This window comes from Palaemon carinicauda, chromosome 23, assembly GCF_036898095.1.
Source record: "Palaemon carinicauda isolate YSFRI2023 chromosome 23, ASM3689809v2, whole genome shotgun sequence".
NCBI classification, from domain to species: Eukaryota; Metazoa; Arthropoda; class Malacostraca; order Decapoda; family Palaemonidae; genus Palaemon; species Palaemon carinicauda.
In genome coordinates this window covers 92,362,309-92,383,036 of record NC_090747.1, presented here as the reverse complement: position 1 = coordinate 92,383,036, position 20,728 = coordinate 92,362,309, and the positions used below count along the sequence as shown (strand labels likewise).

Below are 20,728 nucleotides of genomic sequence, written 5' to 3'. Positions count from 1 at the left end.
AAGATAGAAGGAAAAGAACGATTTGGTGAAATTAAGTGTTGAGGGAGGAAATGTGCAGAGCAAAATATTGTAGAGAGGGAAAAGAAGAAGGCTTGGTGTTAGCTGTTGTTTGAAGAAAATATTGGGGTAATGAATTTAAATTGGCTGGTTCTGACTACCAAGGCAAGAATATGAAATAGGCCCAACCTTAATGTATGAAAAAAACTATATCTAGGCCAATATTTGTCAAAATGAATAGAAAAAAATAAAATATAAAAAAAAACTGGGAAGCTAAACGTCTTAAGATTTTGTTAATAAACGATGGAGAGTAAAATTTTATATCACCTGATATTTTTTTTTTTTTACAAAATTAGAAACAGAATAAAAAAAGTCCCAAAATGATAAAGTAAGCAAAGAAGCTAAATGAAGAATAAGGATGGTATATATTGAAGGGTAGATTGTACAGAATGAAACAATTTTGCCGGAGCCAAGATAATTGAAATCCTGATAATATATTTGTTAAAAATACAAGGCTTAACATAAACAGAAAAAAATGTGGAATTTTTAAGGAATTGAATAATAAAAGTATCTATTTTAAGAGACATGATAAGACAGGTAGATTAAACTAGAGTAAAGTAGAAGCATGAGGGACGTAAGAAAATGGGATGGGGTTAACGGTAGACTACTCTATAGATATATCGTTAGCCTAGAAATACAGGCAAAGGAATTTCAGGATAACAAAGGCTACAAAGAAATTGAGAAATTCTCATAAACTGGATGAACGATTATGGATTAGTTTTATTATATGAGGATATAAAAGTACCAGAATTTACACTTTGGAAAGATTGCAACAGAAGAAAACATAAAACCAATGAAGGGATAAGTAAAAACTTGAGGGAGAAATGATGCTTGAAGGAAAAGATGAATTTTTGATACCTCAGATATTAATGTGATCACTGATTAATTTAGGTAAAAAGTGAAATAAGAAAATTATTATAAAGGGAAGGCGGAGAGATGTCGGATACATTAGATCAAATGAAAATTGAAAAGAGTTTGAAGGAATATTTGAGAGGGGATGAAATACAAAAACTTTAACCCTGAACCTGAACCTTAACCTGAGCCTCAAACCTGAATTTGAACCTTAACCCTAATCTTGATCAAGAACCTTAACCCTAAACCCAAACCTTAATCCTAAACCTAAAACTTTAACCCTAAATCTAAACCTTAACCTTAAGCATGTACCTTAATCCTCGACCAGAACCTTAGCCCTGAATCTGTATCTTAATCCTAAACCTGGACATATTCCTGAACTTAAACGTTATTCCTAAATCGGAACCTTAACCCTAAAACTGAACCCTGATCCTTAATCTGGAGCCTAACCCTCAACATGAAGCCTAACCCTCAACTTGAACCTTAACCCTAACACAGTACTTTAATCCTGAACCTGAACATTAATCGTAAATGTAAACCGTGAATTGGAACCTGAACAGTAGCCTTAACACTGAACCTTAACTCCAAACATTTACCCTGAACCTGGACTCATTGCAAACACTTGAAGGCGGGAGTAAGACCTTCTGCTTTGCTGTAAGTAACTCAAACTGACCAGTTTGGTGCATGTGATCTCATCCATGGTCCACAATACAAGAGGCAACGGTAATTAAATGTTTTTCTCGGTGGCTTTCTCCTGTTAGGAAAATGGGTTAAGATCTAGAAAAATTACAGGAAAGGTTGAAAATGGCATATGACGAGGTGAGAGTAAGAGAAACTGGTAATTTAGAGGAGGAGTGGAAGTTAGCAAAAGAAAATTTTGTTGGGATTGCAAGTGATGTATGTGGCAAGAAGGTTGTTGGAGGCAGCATGAGGAAGGGCAGTGAATGGTGGAATGAAGGAGTGAAGGTAAAAGTGGAAGAGAAAAAGAGGGCTTTTGAAGAATGGCTGCAGAGTAATAGTATAGAGAAGTATGAAAAATATAGAGAGAAAAAGGTGGAAGTAAAGCGCAAGGTACGTGAGGCAAAGAGGGCAGCTGACCTGAGGTGGGGTCAGGGACTGGGTCAGTCATATGAAGAGAATAAGAAGAAGTTTTGGAAAGAAGTGAAGAGAGTAAGGAAGGCCGGCGGAAGAATTGAAGAGACAGTGAAAGATGGAAATGGAAGGTTGTTAAAAGGAGAGGAGGTAAGGAAAAGGTGGGCGGAACATTTTGAAAGTTTGCTGAATGTTGAGGATGATAGGGAGGCAGATATAATTGCGGTTCCAGGTGTTGAGGTGCCAGTGATGGGAGATGAGAATGAGAGAGAGATTACAATAGAGGAAGTGAGGAGAGCACTAGATGAAACGAGAGTAGGAAAAGCATCGGGTATGGATGGTGTGAAAGCTGAGATGTTGAAGGAAGGGGGTGTGACTGTACTTGAATGGTTGGTGAGATTGTTTAATGTGTGTTTTGTGTTGTCAATGGTACCAGTAGATTGGGTCTGTGCATGTATTGTACCACTATATAAGGGTAAGGGAGATGTGCATGAGTGTTGTAATTCAAGAGGTATTAGTTTGTTGAGTGTAGTTGGAAAAGTGTATGGTAGAATACTGATTAATAGGATTAAGGATAAAACAGAGAATGCAATCTTGGAAGTACAGGGTGGTTTTAGAAGAGGTAGGGGTTGTATGAATCAGATTTTTACAGTTAGGCAGATATGCGAGAAATATTTAGCAAAAGGTAAGGAGGTGTATGTTGCGTTTATGGATCTGGAGAAAGCATATGATAGAGTTGATAGGGAAGCAATGTGGAATGTGATGAGGTTATATGGAGTTGGTGGAAGGTTGTTGCAAGCAGTGAAAAGTTTCTACACAGGTAGTAAAGCATGTGTTAGAATAGGAAATGAGGTGAGCGATTGGTTTCCGGTGAGAGTGGGGCTGAGACAGGGATGTGTGATGTCGCCGTGGTTGTTTAACTTGTATGTTGATGGAGTGGTGAGAGAGGTGAATGCTAGAGTGCTTGGACGAGGATTAAAACTGGTAGGCGAGAATGATCATGAATGGGAGGTAAATCAGTTGTTGTTTGCGGATGATACTGTACTGGTAGCAGACACAGAAGAGAAGCTTGACCGACTAGTGACAGAATTTGGAAGGGTGTGTGAGAGAAGGAAGTTGAGAGTTAATGTGGGTAAGAGTAAGGTTATGAGATGTACGAGAAGGGAAGGTGGTGCAAGGTTGAATGTCATGTTGAATGGAGAGTTACTTGAGGAGGTGGATCAGTTTAAGTACTTGGGGTCTGTTGTTGCAGCAAATGGTGGAGTGGAAGCAGATGTACGTCAGAGAGTGAATGAAGGTTGCAAAGTGTTGGGGGCAGTTAAGGGAGTAGTAAAAAATAGAGGATTGGGCATGAATGTAAAGAGAGTTCTATATGAGAAAGTGATTGTACCAACTGTGATGTATGGATCGGAGTTGTGGGGAATGAAAGTGATGGAGAGACAGAAATTGAATGTGTTTGAGATGAAGTGTCTGAGGAGTATGGCTGGTGTATCTCGAGTAGATAGGGTTAGGAACGAAGTGGTGAGGGTGAGAACGGGTGTAAGAAATGAGTTAGCGGCTAGAGTGGATATGAATGTGTTGAGGTGGTTTGGCCATGTTGAGAGAATGGAAAATAGCTGTCTGCTAAAGAAGGTGATGAATGCAAGAGTTGATGGGAGAAGTACAAGAGGAAGGCCAAGGTTTGGGTGGATGGATGGTGTGAAGAAAGCTCTGGGTGATAGGAGGATAGATGTGAGAGAGGCAAGAGAGCGTGCTAGAAATAGGAATGAATGGCGAGCGATTGTGACGCAGTTCCGGTAGGCCCTGCTGCTTCCTCCGGTGCCTTAGATGACCGCGGAGGTAGCAGCAGTAGGGGACTCAGCAGTATGAAGCTTCATCTGTGGTGGAAATGTGGGAGGTTGGGCTGTGGCACCCTAGCAGTACCAGCTGAACTCGGCTGAGTCCCTGGTTAGGCTGGAGGAACGTAGAGAGTAGAGGTCCCCTTTTTGTTTTGTTTCTTGTTGTTGTCGGCTACCCCCCAAAATTGGGGGAAGTGCCTTTGGTATATGTATGTATATGTATGTATGATGAAATAATCCACTTTTCACGCGATTTACTTAATTGCTGCATCTGACAATGTCAAGAATAGCACAAATGTGGCAGCCTTCAAGAAAAACCTGAAGACTTATCTTTTTAGAAAGTGTTATAATAGTGACCTGAAAACTATTAAGCCTGAATACAAATGCTAGCGAAATAACTGATAAGATACAGAGCAAAATATTAACTGCAATGAAATTATTTTTTCACACACCAAGGCCCGCCTGAACAGACTTTTAGTGTCTGACGGAGGGCGAGAAATAAACCCGTAAAAGTAAAAGTAATTAAATGAATCTATTAACGCTTCTGCTCTCTACTATTACTGCTAAGACCGTTAACCACTAAAAAACGTTACAAAATTTAGTATTCTCTTCGATATACGAATGTATCGACGATTATCCTCTTGCAAGAGGGAACAGGAAATACACAAGGCACTAAAATTCAAACATCTTACAAAAAATAGAAATGTTGATATTCAGAGAAACTATAAACTAAGCTACTGTATTTTACAACTTTATACCAGCTGTGTTATACGATTAGAAAGCTTACAAATTCATTTCCTATTCTACTCCGTACGAAAGGAATCGGCGCACTAAAGGACCTTGAGACCTTCCAATTATATACACTAACACGTATTTTTAAATGGCGTTTAATGAGTTAACATTGTTTATCACAAGTTGTCAAAAGAATTATACCGCCATGATTAACGTCAAGAATGTGGATTCTAATAAACAGTCTTAGTAATTAAGAGAATTATCACCGTCAATAATTAATTTGGTTCTGTTTTAGTATGCAATCTCATTTATGGCGTGATCTCGGAAATTCAAAATATGTACTGAATTAAAAATGGAGTAATTATTCAAGTGTCCAGGACACTTGTGAATAATTACTCCATTTTTAATTTAGTATACATTTTGAATTTCAGAGATCACGCCATAAATTAGATCGCATACCAAAACAGCACCATTAATACCTTAACCACGAAGAACGTTAATTTCAAGACCTATTGCAGGCTTATCCTCTCGTTTGCATCATGAATGGATTAAAACTCTTTCTGTAAACTAGTGCATTTACAACATTCTTCACTAGAAACATTACAAATCATAGTTTTTTGTTACACAATCTTCGTAACTAACCCTTTAACGGTGCTGTACTCTAATTGCTGCAACAGGGTTCCATCACCGGAATTACGATTGTCACTGTAATAAGACCTCATATCTACCACTTCAATAGCATAAAACGATTGTCTACCTCATTTCTTTCTCGGTAATGTACCTTTAGTTTGTTAAGAATATTACCAACAAGTTAATTTCTTTACGCAAATTTCATTATTTTAGAAACATTATATCTTCATTAACAAATATATTTTCGTGAGATTATCAACTCAAAGGATTTTTTTTTCTTTTTTTACAAAACTGTCTGATTTTAGACCTACGATCCTTAGCAATTTTGCAAGTGAACAGCTGATTCTACAAATATATTTTCTACTTCAGTTCAATTTCGTTCAGCGGTTGTGGTCTTGGTATCTTGGTATCTGTTACAACCATGGAACTATTAATGGCCTCTTCCAATTTTAGTAGTATGCATTTTTTTCCCTAATCCTTCCTTGTAAACTCCAATTAATACAATCCGAAGAGAAACATGCCATTCATATATCATCATGGATGTCATTGCAACATAGGGGGCATATGGAATTTTTAGGGATTTGGTGTTATTTGGTCTGTTGTCATAACGCCGGAGTATACCGTAAGCAAAAAGGCTGTTGATATGCAAGGTTTTTATTCTATTTTTTATTTTTATAAAATTAGATCAGGATTTTTTTCAACAACTATTATCATCATCTAGGATAAGAGGCATTTAAGAGAAAAGTCAATTATCATCATGATTATCATTATTGCATTTTCATCATTGCTAAGATTTGTCATTGAGATGCACAAGTTTCCCTTGGCTCTTGAGGGGCCATATCGTAGGGTAATTTGAATGTCAATTAGAATGCAAATATAAATTTTAATAGATTTTAGACATAACTATCATTATATAAGCTACGAAATATGTCCTAAAACACGAAACAAAGATGGCAGCAATGTGAGAATTAGATGGTTGGCGACACTTAGCGTTGGAGAAGACATGAAGGACTGAAATAAATGTCAGTAGTAGGGAGATTCTGTAAATATATACACACACATACATATACATATGTAACACACACATACTTGTTAAATACAATAGCCAATACAATGGAACTTACAAGTCAATCTGTGGAGGGATGCTTTGATAGTTTCCCAGCGTTTTTACGTTTTCACTCTATCTTTGATACTATAGAAAACGAAATATCCAAGGATACAAAACTGGTAGTTGAACTTAAATCTTACGACAGCTCCGTCTATTGGCAAGTGTTAGAATCTATACCTTTGATACTGTAGAAAACGGATTACCCAAGGATGCAAAACTGGAAGTTGGACTCTAATCTCACGACAGCTCCATCTACTGGCAAGTGTTAGAATCTATACCTTTGATACTATAGAAAACGGATTACCCAAGGATGCAAAACTTGAAGTTGAACTCTAATCTCACGACAACTCCATCTACTGGCAAGTGTTAGAATGTATACCTTTGATACTATAGAAAACGGATTACCCAAGGATGCAAAACTGGAAGTTGAACTCAAATCTCACAACAGCTCCATCTACTGGCAAGTGTTAGAATCTATAACTTTGATACTATAGAAAACGGATTACCCAAGGATGCAAAACTGGAAGTTGAACTCTAATCTCACGACAGCTCCATCTACTGGCAAGTGTTAGAATCTATACCTTTGATACTATAGAAAACGGATTACCCAAGGATGCAAAACTGGAAGTTGAACTAAAATCTCACAACAGCTCCATCTACTGGCAAGTGTTAGAATCTATAACTTTGATACTATAGAAAACGGATTACCCAAGGATGCAAAACTGGAAGTTGAACTCAAATCTCACAACAGCTCCATCTACTGGCAAGTGTTAGAATCTATACCCTTGATACTACAGAAAACGTATTATCTAAGGATGCAAAACTGGAAGTTGAACTCTAATCTCATGACAGCTCCATCTACTGGCAAGTGTTAGAACCTATACCTTTGATACTACAGAAAACGGATTACCTAAGGATGCAAAACTGGAAGTTGAACTCAAATCTCACGACAGCTCCATCTACTGGCAAGTGTTAGAATCTATACCTTTGATACTATAGAAAACGGATTACCCAAGGATGCAAAACTGGAAGTTGAACTCAAATCTCACGACATCTCCATCTACTGGCAAGTGTTAGAATCTATACCTTTGATACTATAGAAAACGGGTTACCCAAGGATGCAAAACGAAGTTGAACTCTAATCTCACGACAGCTCCATCTACTGGCAAGTTTGTTGAATTCCATACCTCTGATACTATAGAAAATGGATTATTCCAGGATACAAAACTGGAAGTTGAACTTACTTCTCACGCCAGCTCCATTTATTGGAAAGTTCTTTAGAATCCATACCTTCGATACTAAAGAAAACTGATTATTCAAGGATAAGAAACTGGAAGATGAACTTTATCTCATGACAGCTCCATCTATTAGATAGTTTGTTCGAAACCATACATTAAATACAACAGGAAACTGATTATCCTAATATACAAAAAAATGGAAGTTTAACCCAATCTCACGGCAGCTCCATCTATTGGCAAATTGTTAAAATATATACCTTAGATACTATATCAAACTGAATATTCAAAGATGCAAATCTGTTAGTTGAACTTGAGCCTCACGACAGCTCCGTCTATTGGCAAGTTTGTTCAAGACCATGGAAATTATACAGTACTCCATACCAAGAATTAAACTAAAAAAGAAAAACCATTCACTAGCATTAATCTTACCTATTGCCAAACAGGAACTCCTAAGTTTGTCAAGAACTCTAGAACCTTTGTACTGCTCGATCTATGGAAAACATTCCTTTTCTATGCAAGACGTTTTGTTTGTGAGAATTCCTTTATACCAACAAATTTGTTTTACGGTATAATCAGTACCACCGTGACATCACAGCATCAACACACATTTGACCCCTATGCAGCAACATTCAGATGGAGTGACCAGAGATTTAACTCAAACTTTCTCAATTTAACAATTCTAAAACATTCTTCCCTACCTGTGTAGATATATCAGCAGACAATAAAATGGGATAAACATTGTAAATACCAGTGTAATCAAATGTCCCTTGAATCTTTTAGTTAATTCCGCTCTTAAATCTAGCTTTATAGCATTATCAATTAAGGTAAAATATCCGTAGCTAAAAACACTTACCCTGGTAGAACGTCAAAACTACTTACGCAAGCGTTAAATTGTACACAAATTTACTGTGGCCACAAGAATCAGACCTTTTATAAATACCAGCCTGGGTACCAAGATCACCGAAATTTAATTTTCTGTACTTTGTTTAATATTGTTATTATCTCTCCGGTCTTGTTCAGACTAAGTCTACCCTCGAAATCAGTTTCAAACTACCAATTACACCAATGATAAAATCGCCTTTAACCAAATGTTATCCGGATAGAGTAAGTTGCAAAATTTAACATATTTAAAGGTTCCAACAACTGAACATTTTTATTGGTGATAAAACTTCAAAATAAAAACATACTATCTTGAAAGTTCGTACAGATTTACTTAAAGGCTAAAACTTCACCAGCGGGTTACCTATTCCGTAGTTTTCATTTTGATTAAATTTGTCAAAGGTAAACACTGGTACCATTACTTTGCCGTTGCAGTATTAAATTAATTTCATCCTAATCACTGGCCACTTCAAAGATTTCAGTCTTTTGAAATCTTAAGTTTCCCTTGGCTTTTAACGGGGCATTTGATAGGTGGAGATTTAAAAGTGCTAATAAGGTTTACATTTTTTATTTCAACAGCAGTAAAAGGTTTTGGAAAACTTAACATTGAGAATTACAAGGTTAGACAGCTATTGTATAGACGTCATGCAATGAAGTCAGTCAGACGTACGAAACCAGTCTTATAAAACTATTAAGTAAGAAGGATTCTGAATTTGATTATCAGAAACTCACTAAAACAGTAAATAAAGACAGTAAATAATGCAATGCAATAAGCAAGCGTCAGCAAAGCTGCTTTGGTAGTTATTTGAAAAGCTTTATTAAACCCTTTGTGCTACAGGAAAGTTTAAACCTCACGACATCTGTTGACAGTTAAAGCTTGCAACTACACTATACCCCGTTCCACGAATAAAACTACGAACCCTTTACTAGACATAACCCGATATTTTCAAGCCCTTTAATATACTGTGCCTCAGGGAGGAACGGTAAACTATGCTCATCAGTAACCTGTCACTTATTTTTTAAGTAGGTTAATTATAATATGGAAATAAAAACCTGAAATTACACAAAAAAAAAAAAAAAAATAAAGCTATGTAGCAGTTCAGCGAGGGAGTTGTATGGACCCAAGTCTTGGTATGACAATGAAAATATTAAACAGATTTTGTAGATTTGAGAACAAAAACTTCAAAAGAACATTGGAGTTAAATGGCAGGACAGGATTAGAAATAAAACATTACTAGAATGCCATATGTGGACGAGATAATGGCGAGGGGCAGATAGGTGGCTTGGATACGCTCTTCGCACGGTTAACCAAACTTAACTGGGCTCCACAAGGCAATAAAAGAGTTGGAAGCCCAAGACCTACAAGGCTGAGGACTATGGAGCGTGAAGTAGATGAATGGGGGAATATTGATTTAAAAGCTAAAGATAGACGACTGGCGAAATCAAGCAGAGGTCCTTGGCGTCAATCGGTGTAGGAGACTAGGTGAATAGTGTGTTCTGAAGTAAAACCACCTTGCCAAACAAGTACTCCTCGAATCTTAATGGCAAAATCTTCCTCATCTAAGGAAGAATAAAGTTAAGAGTTTCAGAATTTCTTGCTACCATAAGAGGTACCATCAGTCTTCCTGTATCACAATCCATTCCATCACGATGCATCAGGCCCTTAAAAAGAAAATACGCAAAATTGAAGACAGTGATTATGTAGCAAATGTTTAAGCTCTCTAAATTATTCGATTGACCACTGTAAAGCCAGATATCCTTAAAAACTTTAGCCAGCTTCAGCTATTAAACCTCACTGAATAGACTTGTCAAATTTGGTCGAAATTTCCATAGCCATGATAATTGTGTAGTTCCCATAGAATAACTCCAAAATGAAAAATATTTCCATTAACCAAAAGTTTGTTAAAACTACGCAAAATACAAAAACAATTTAAGTCAGTCCAAAGAAATGATTAATGACCAGCCTAGGGATACTTACACCCAACATTCGCTATTTTTGTGCTAGGAGTACTGCGAAAATTTATAAGCATCTCACTGGACGTGTTCACCATAAGAATAAGATACAAGACAAGATAGAACAAAAATCTAAAATACTCTTTAAAATTTAACAAGTATCTTGGGCAGACCAAGTTTAGAGATTAGGGCCTTTAAGTCGCCCATTCCTTAAATATCCAACAGTCACTTAATTTCGTGCTACCACACTAAAAGACAATGAAAACATTCCTCTTATGAACATACACCCAGGTAATTCGCAGTGAAAAAGAGTTAACTTTTAGTAATCAAAGTTTCAACACTATCAATCTAGTCTTGCACTTACTACAAGGCTTCGTTCACAATCTTATAATGTTTAGTTTTCACGACCGTACTGTACATTAAAATTAGCAATGTTAATCCAATGAAATCCTACTCACTACGCCACTTAACAAAATTAGGTCTTGATAGATATTTTTAGTTATCGTTCACTCTTGAAGGACCATGTGCTAGAACAGGTTTTCTTTAATTTCAAAGAGAAAAGTAAGAGTTTTTACAGAATTCTACAGAAATCTCAATAAACTAGAAAAATGAAATACATTAACAGTAGTGCGATAATTAGATTGTTAGCGGCAAATAGTTTTAGAGCAGACACAGCAATTAAAATAAAAAATACAGCAAACTAATTATCCTAATAATAGTCGAGTTAACACGGTACCAGCACATCATTATCACGGTAAAGATTCGAGATTTATATAAAACGCTAAAACACATTATTTACAATGGAACTTACAAGTCTTTCAGTGGAGGGCTGTTCTCGTAAAGAGCGGTAACAAATTTACAATTTTTGTCTATACCTCTGATGCTATAGAAAACGAAATATCCAAGGATACGAAACTGGAAGTTAAACTTAAACCTCACGACAGTGCCATCTATTGACAAGTTCGTTGAAAACTATGAAATGTAGACAATACTTTTGACAACTATTAACGTTAGCATTGTTATTATCAATATTATCATCATCATCATTTTTATCATCAAAACTATTACCATCATCTCACTGAACTGGTGGAACAAATTTGTACTGATATATTTGAAAGTATATAAACATGCACAAAATAGATGTTTTGAGTGGCTACTTAACTCTCCTTTTCAACATTTTTTTATAGGCCTAATTTTAAAGTTATACAAATCATCAGTACAAATATGTTTAGGACTTGTTCGTATTATTACTAGCATCATCATTATGTGTGCTAATTCATACTGAAAATAGTTGTCAAACTAAATTCTAATATATAATAATAATCTTCCCTCTCTAATTTATTCGGGCTAGCTCTGTAAAATCTCCTTTTAATAATAATAAAAGAGTTGTATAATGAAATAAGGAAACAAGCTTTCATCAGAAAACCCTTATAATAAGGAATTGGAAAAGGCCTGGTCAGATAAACTGGAACCCTAGGGGTTGATTCACGCTATCGGTCCGGTCCGGTCACTCTTCAGTCTCGGTTCGCTCTCGGTTCGGTCTAGGTACCGGGGTTTTCACATTTTCGGTCCATCCAGAGTCTTGTCAAAGTTATAGATATAGTGAAAAAGCATAATTGTATAGGAATATTGTTCAGTGATACTAGGAAATGTATTTAAGCAGTGAACATTAGCTTGGTATAGTAAAAATTATTTTTTTTTCTATCATGACTGGAGCGAGAGCTGACCGATAGCGTGAATCATACCTAAGGATGACGCTATATTCTCTTTTAAATGGGTGAGCTTGAGCAACTGAGTATTGCCTTAATCTAAGTATGAAAGGTCAATCTGTGTGGTGACACATATAGCCTAGTCTGCGCAGTGACGTCACACGCAGGCAAGTGGGTTACCATCTACCTATATACAGTAGCTGCAATGAGAAGGAAACAGATATCAGGATGTAGTGATGGAATATTATTTTAGCGAATATATTATCTATAAAGAAACACTAAGAGGAAATAAACTGAGAGAGAGAGAGAGAGAGAGAGAGAGAGAGAGAGAGAGAGAGAGAGAGAGAGAGAGAGAGAGAGAGAGAGAGATCCTGGAAAATATAACTTTAAATTGAGGAGATAGGGTCAATTTTATATCATGGATTTCTTTATTACTTATCAGTTTCACGTAAGATATTTTGTACAATTATATACAATTTTATAAGCATAATATGTAACCTCTGTAATTATTTTCATCTTTTCCCTCAACACTCCTCTCTACATTCAACATCAGCGAGTGGACTAAGGCTCTTCTTGCGGTTCTGTCTGATAATTTGATTTGGGTGCCTCATACTAAAGACGATGAACAGTCTTGCTAAAAAGATAATAAATAAACACTAAATGAAATCTTTGGAAGCTATTTTAGTTTATGACTTACTTGACGATACATAGTTCCCTACCACATATCCTAAACACTTTACTTACTTAAAGGGCTGCTTTTCTAGTCCTATACTGCAGGGGAATCCTATTCTCTACACGACCTTTTGTAGTTCATTTTATCCAAGGCATTCAGCATTTCCCGCCGCAAATTCCTCGTTTATTGTTAAATCTACATTATCGAACCCCTTAGACGACTAGAAATATTTAACTAAAGGCGCCTTTTTGTAATGTAGCCACAATTAAAACTGCAAGGAGTATTTTTCTACGTAATTGTTAGTTAATTGCAGTACATTAATATTTTCTAGTTATCGCAATTTTCATGCAAGTTCACGGTCACATCATCCTCCTCGGCTTCCATTTCCAAATCCATCATTATCTTTAAACAGAAGAATAGTTAAACTAAATTTCTCGTACAAGTTCGTGACCATGTGATTCTGATTTAGTTTCGGTTACACTAGACGCCTTTTAAACGAAATATGAATCCCAGCATTCTTAATTTAGCTTACATTAAAAAAAACTCAGCAAAAAGCAAAAATTCGAGTGAATATTAAATAAAGTTGAAGATTGTGCTTAACATTTCGAACACTCCTATGAGTAATTTACAAGACAGAAATTTTCCCGTGTGAAAGCTGTAGAATGATCTACATATATTACACTTTCATATTTGACATCAGCTGTTGTTCAAAATACGTAGATGCAAAGCGTTCTAGCTTATCTTCTGATCAACAAAGGAAACAGATTTGACCATTGTGTTCCAGTTTTTGCTCGCTAACAATCCTCTGTAGTCTTACACAACTCTTAGACAGAAGCTATGTAGCATACTTAACTCTTTTACTTTGTTTTCTTGCCTCAGTAAAGTAAATATTACTTATATTATAGAATAACCCGTCTTTTTTTTCCACTGTCATTTCACAATACATTCACCAGAAACTACATCACCATTTCATAGAATATATCCATAGAAGATTGTTTCTAATTAGTTTAATTCCGTTTGGAATATCTGCAAAGACAAAACTCTTCGGGGAGTTTTGTCTTTGGGTGTTCAAAAGACAAACTTAGTTTCGACGGGATTTATAACAATTGTTTTCGATAGATGAAGATTAGTATGCCGTAGATCATGTACTATGTATAATCATTGATACCTTATTAATTCCACTTTCTTAATCAAATCTAGTAAAGTATGCATATTTGAGTCATCATATTGAAGATAAATAGGCTGCTTCGATCCATTGACCTAGACCTACAATGCCTCTCTGCGTTTTAACCTGCACTATAGACCTTTGGCTTGTATAAGGCGTGTCCCCCTTTATCATACATAGCTATACTGCTTGCTAATACAGTATTCATCCTATCAATTCATACGACTAGGCCTACTAATTTTTTAATAACATCAGGCTTTGTCTTTAGGAGTTGTAAGATGGATGCACAAAGTGCCTGGTTCAAGAGTAAAGTTCTTAGCTGTGTCTCTTGACGCTATTTCTGACGGTACCGGGAAACCTTTCATGTTTCTTAAACACCTGTGGCATTTGTCTTATGCTCTCTGATGGAGCCGTTGGGAAAAGACTAGGTCATAGGTTTTACTTTTCTTGCTACTGGATTTTATTCCACATATATGGTTAATTCTTATTTAGTTTCACTTAATTATCTTTCATTTGTCCCATACAATTTCCTGCTACTTAATAAGAAATAAAGTTTTTGAATTTTGCTATGAAAGTTTGCTGCTAAAATTTCATGAACTTGTTTTTATAATAGTTTGTGGTCATTATAAAGTATCTTACTTCATAAAATGTGCATACAATGGTTACTGACATGATAAATGCTAAGGAATGTTTAATTTTGAATGGTTTATGTAGATAGTGTCCATAAAGAAAATTTAGTTTTAGCGTCATTTTAAAAGTAAATAGTTGGAATTTATTGGATTTTATTAAAGTAAATAAAGCAATATTATCGAAAAGTTTAAGTGATTAGTTAGCGTTACAGGAACATGCTTCTTCGTAGATAGATATTTCATAGATATTACCAGACATTTAAATTAATCTTCTCTTAGCAAAGCTTCAGTAAATGTCTAATGAAATACAAGTTGATGCCATATATGCCAAATATTGAGGATTCAAAACAAGGAAAACATTTGAAATTGTTTTCGGATTCGTTTTTAAAGAACATTTGCCTATGGGTGCATTTCTACCTTCGCCAACTTCGTTGCGAAGATTATGTTTATTTGTTTGTGTCTGTCTATGTGTTTAGGAATCGCCTAACTCAAAAACTATTTGACAAAATCTCATGAAATTTGGTGGGATGATTGGCCAAGAACAATTTTATTCGATTTTGGGAGTGATTGGGCCAAAAGTCAAGGCCAAGGTCACGAAAAGCTGAAAAAATGTCTTTTTGCCATATCATGATCAATTTTTATCTGATTTGCATGAAACTAGTGCCAAAATGTGCATAATTCAATTGCCGATCTTGTGATATACAACATGATATAGGGGAGGGGGTATGCGCTCTACTGAGTACCCGCTCTAGTTTTAGTCTGAGCACAGTCAGTTTGAATACTTTGACATTCATCATCCTATCATTTTTAATATGAATTGGCTTATCATATTGCTGTATGATCCAAAACACGGTATTCAAATAGGTGCTCAAAATCACGTGACTTATTTTTCCATAAATTGAAAATGTCTATACTTTGCAAGTAAAAAAGAAAAATAATATTCACCATTGATAAATCTATGATAACCATGCAAACGTTTGCCAAATAGAAATGTAGTGCATTTCTATTTATGATAACTGTTACACTTGAAAGTATATGCATACGGCCATGGCTGCATTTGTAGTTGCTGTATATATATATATATATATATATATATATATATATATATATATATATATATATATATATATATATATATATATATATATATATATATATATATATATATATAAATCATATCGTACTGTTCTACGCACTATTCTAGTTCCGTGCAAGTATCCAATTATGACCATAGTATACTTTTAATACACAGCTAATAAAGTCTAGCAGAATTGCTGTCAACGACATTATTATGACATCTATTTAAAAGGGACAATATTAATATCTGCACATATTGCATCAATTCTCTTAAATCCTCTGATTGACACAAACACGAGAAATTTTCTTGTGTGTTTTGGGAATATCCAAACGTTCCTAATCCACTCTTATCATATTCCTCACATCATAGCACCCGAAGCTTCCCAAAATACCAGGATTGTGGTGGCCAATGAGGTAACGTCCCTGACTGGTGAACGCCGGACTGGGGTACGAGTCCCACTCAAACTCGTTAGTTCCTTTGGTCGCTGCAACCTCACGAACCTTGTGAGCTAAGGATTGGGGCTTGGGGGAGCCTATAGGTCTATCTGCTGAGTCATCAGCAGCCATTGCCTGGCCCTCCTTAGTCCTAGCTTGGGTGGAGAGGGGGCTTGGGGGCTGATCATATGTATATATGGTCAGTCTCTAGGGAATTGCCCTTTTGATAGGGCAACGTCATTGTCCCTTGCACCTGCTCATTCATGGGCGGCCTTTTAAACCTTTAAACATCCAAATAGATTCCATAATCAATCAAATCTGGGGTCTTGAAAACTAGGAAATGCAACATACAGGAGGTCACCTTTAACAACAGCTCAACCCCACATTTCTGCAAAAGGAGGCAGAATTGTGGGAAACGGGTAAATGCGAGGCAAATAGTAAAATGCGGGCCTGGTAATTATAGGAAAGGGGATGTGAGAATGGTAACCTCATCTACGTTTACTTGAAGAATTCTTCATGAAATATCTGTTAAGCATATCTGCCTTTAAAGTCTGTATCGAAGTGCACCCTATTTCTTATGATTTTTTTATGACTTTTCAACATCACTAATTTGCAGAGACAAAACCTTTCTTTAATCGTTTAATGTTTATTTGTGTTTTCTTGTATATCTCATACAATTCTTACCCATTCTATGATGCAATCATAGAATCATGTAATAACATTGGCTTGCAATCTACGGTGCGCAAATGAGTAACGTGGAAAATTAACATGATACTAAAGTGCAACGTAAGTGCAAGGGAAGAGCTAGCAAAGTAGATCTGCTACACCTCTTATGAATTTGTTATGCAAGATATTTCTGGGTTACCTATAACGTATTGATCAGTCTAAACAATACGCCCACACTTACCAGACTTGCCAATTTTTACGATTGATCAGAAATACTTTGAGAATGCTCCTGCTCCCATCAGTTTTTATCATTAATCGTATTAATGTAACTTCCCATGCCAGCAGTGCAACAAATTATGGTGTTATCATGTCGATTAAAGTGGTAAATATACCAATTTGTGTGATTGGTCCGAATGTCAATATCTGAAGTAATCATCATCTACGCCCATGGAAGCAAAGGGTCACGGTTAGATTTCACTAGTCGTCTCTATCTTGAGCTTTTAATTCAATACTTCTCCATTTGTCGTCTCCTACTTCACGATTCATAGTCCTCAGCCATGTAGGCCTGGGTCTTCCAACTCTTCTGATGCCTTGTGGAGCACAGTTAAACGTTTGGTGAATTAATCTCTCTTAGGGAGTGCAAAGAGCATGCCCCTCATCATGATTTCATTCACATATGGCACTCAAGTAATCTCTCTTATGGCACTCGATTAATCTCTCTTATAGTTTCATTTCTAATCCTGTCCTGTCATTCAACTCCCAATATCCTTCTGAGGGCTTTGTTCTTAAATCTACTAAATCTGTTGGGGATTGTTTCATTGTCATACCATGACCCATGTCCATACAGGAATACCGATCTCACTAAACTGATATATAGTCTGACTTTTATATGTAATTTCAGACAATTTGATTTCCAAATTTCACTTAACCTTACCATTGTTATGAATTGCTTTTTTTTCAATCTTTCACTAAACTCCAATTCCAATAACCCTATATTGGAGATCATAGTTTCTAAATACTTAAATGATTCTTCGTCATTAATCCTTTCTCCTTCCAATGATATTTCATCTTCCATTGCATATTCCATTCTCACCATCTCTGTCTTACTTCTATTTATCTTGAGCCCATTCTCCTGTGGCATTTTATGCATTCTGGTGAGCAAGCATTGTAAATCCAGTGGTAGGCCTACTCTTCTAATAAAAACAGCATCATCAGCATACTCGAGGTCAACTAATTTCCTATCACCAATCCAGTCCAATCCTTCTCCCCCATCTGTAACTGTTCTACGCATTACAAAATCCATGAGGAGGATAAACAACATGCGGATGTTATTTCAAAAATACTAAATACTAGTACTAGGGAGTGTAAGTATCCTAAATATGAGAAAGTGCCTTTAGTTGCACTATTTTTAAAAGGCGCTCTCTATAATCAGGACTCAAGTACATACATAAATATTTTGAATATATCCTTCATGTTGAAATATATTACGTAATTATTGAACGACTGAGTGTTAGCAAACATACAATCATATTCTGTGGAGACAGCTGTGTGTTCTGCTGTAAACGATTTGCTGGAAATGATTAATGGGGGAAATTGTGGCATTACGGTTTTACTTGATCCCATTGCAGCCTTTGACACACTTGTGCATGAATTAGGTAATTTACGTTACATTGGTTTTGGTGATGAAGATTTTGAGTTTATAAAAGACTACTTGATTGACAAAAACATATGTGCGAATTGGACATTCTTATTTTTCGTATGAATCCTGAAAAAGAAGTGATAAAAGAGTGCACAAGACTAAATACTATTTGTATCTATAATGCTGGTTTATCAAATGTATTATAGATGATACACAATTTTACTTTTTCCATAAATGATATTGATGATGCAGCTGATCATTTAAACCACGCTCTCAGGAATGGATGACATTCAAACAATTAAAACCGAATGGAAATAAAAAGAAAAAATACCCCCCCCCCAAAAAAAAAAACTTTGTTTACATACAAATAAATATTCATGATAATTTGCCCCCGATATCTATTATTATTATTATTATTATTATTATTATTATTATTATTATTATTATTATAATAATAATAATTATTATTATTATTAGCCAAGCTACAACCCTAGTTTGAAAAGCAAGATGCTATAAGCCCAAGGGCTCCAATAGGGAAAAATAGCTCAGTGAGGAAAGGAAATAAATAAATGATGAGAATAAATTAACAATAAATCATTCTAAAAATAGTGACAACGTCAAAACAGATATGTCTTATATAAACTATTAACAACGTCAAAAACAGATATGTCATATATAAACTATAAAAAGACTCTTCTAATAGGATTCTTGACCTGTGTGTATTATTATATTTTTTTTTTGTCTCTATGTGCTCAAATAAATATAAGAATAACTGAATATCATCTTAGAAACATTTCTTTTGTAAATAAACATCTGGAAGTATGATCTGTTAAGAAACTTGTAATTATATCTGTGTTATTACCAGAATGGATTACTACAACTCTTATCTATTATAATTTACCCGAAGAAAAACGTAAGAAGTTACAAAATATAACCAGGAGAAAGAATTACCCCTGAATGCTTACTAATTGAACTACATTGCCTTCCCATTAAAGTTAAAATAAATTTTTAAGATATATGCATTAACATCGGGTTATCAGAACTGGATTTCCGAAACATTTGTGACAATTGCTATAGGCAAACCCAAGACTTCATAGCAAGTTCCCACTTTACATTAGAGAAATTGATTATATAAAGTCTTTAAAAAAAAGTCTAGACTTTTATTTCTTTCGAAGTGCTACAATAACACGAATTTGGCAATTTACGCGGACTATATTTTACTTTACAAGGCAGTTTCCCTGGTTCTGTCACATACGGGAAAGCTCTGCGCCCAGCGGGACCTATAAGGTTTAGTTATCGTATATATCATTTCAGTAATTAAAGAATCATATACGCTACATGTTTCTTTACATACGTGAAGACCGTATACTACAAACAAATTCCGTAGGCCGTGCGTGGTGCTGAGTTTTCCGTGTATGCCAGGACTAGGAAAACAATTTTCAAAGGTAAAGTAAGTATATATCGATTGCACAAGCCTTGCGAAACTTTCAAGGTCGTTTTCAAGGACAGCATTTTCTCCTACTATTGTTATTAAATTCAATTGCGCGTGGTTAGTTTGAAGTAACTTGGGTTAATTCAAGAGGTTGATTCTGTTGAAGTTGTTGTTCGTAAAACTTAAAATAACATACACCGAAGAGAGAGAGAGAGAGAGAGAGAGAGAGAGAGAGAGAGAGAGAGAGAGAGAGAGAGAGAGAGAGAGAGAGAGAGAGAGAGAGCTATCGGACACCAAGTAATGAGGGCTAAACATTCTAAATACTTCGATAGTTACAGCTCAGAGCTTTTAGCCGTATCTCCTATATCCACTGAAGCAACATTTCAGAAATAATTATATCAGAAAGAGAATTTTTTTTTATTATAGTTTAATATATGACAAATAAACGTATCCTTTATTCATTTTAGGTATTACGCCCACACACACACACACACACACACACACACACACACACACACACACACACACACAAGGATTTAACACACTTTCTCGGATGCAAACCTGAATCTGTGAGAAGGTAGGCCAAAGGTTGTGAATGCACCTACATTCAGTCATCCATCGCCAGACAGTTTCACAAAACTAGATTGTTTATCATCGAACATATTATATTATTGTTTATACAGGATTAACCTTATACTTTTAATGACCACAGCTACAGGTTGTAGTACTGTATCAGACAACGATTCTAAAAATTTTCTCTTGTTTTGGGAGTTTTTTTTAGGTAAATTTATATTTATATATGCATCTTACTAAGTATTTAGTTGCGATGAAGTGTCATTTTCGAAGAAAACAGGCGTTTTTCTGTGAAAAAAAACTTTTTTAGTAGGAGTTTTCTACGCCCGTATCTACAATAACCCCGTTTTT

The 20,728-nt window shown here is 35.6% G+C and overlaps 1 protein-coding gene across 5 annotated transcripts in view; it reads left to right on the top strand.

Annotated features, from left to right (window-relative positions):
* Nucleotides 1-20,728, top strand: part of LOC137617241 (glutamate-gated chloride channel-like) — a 959,538-nt gene that overhangs the window by 798,029 nt on the left and 140,781 nt on the right. The window lies entirely within an intron of this gene.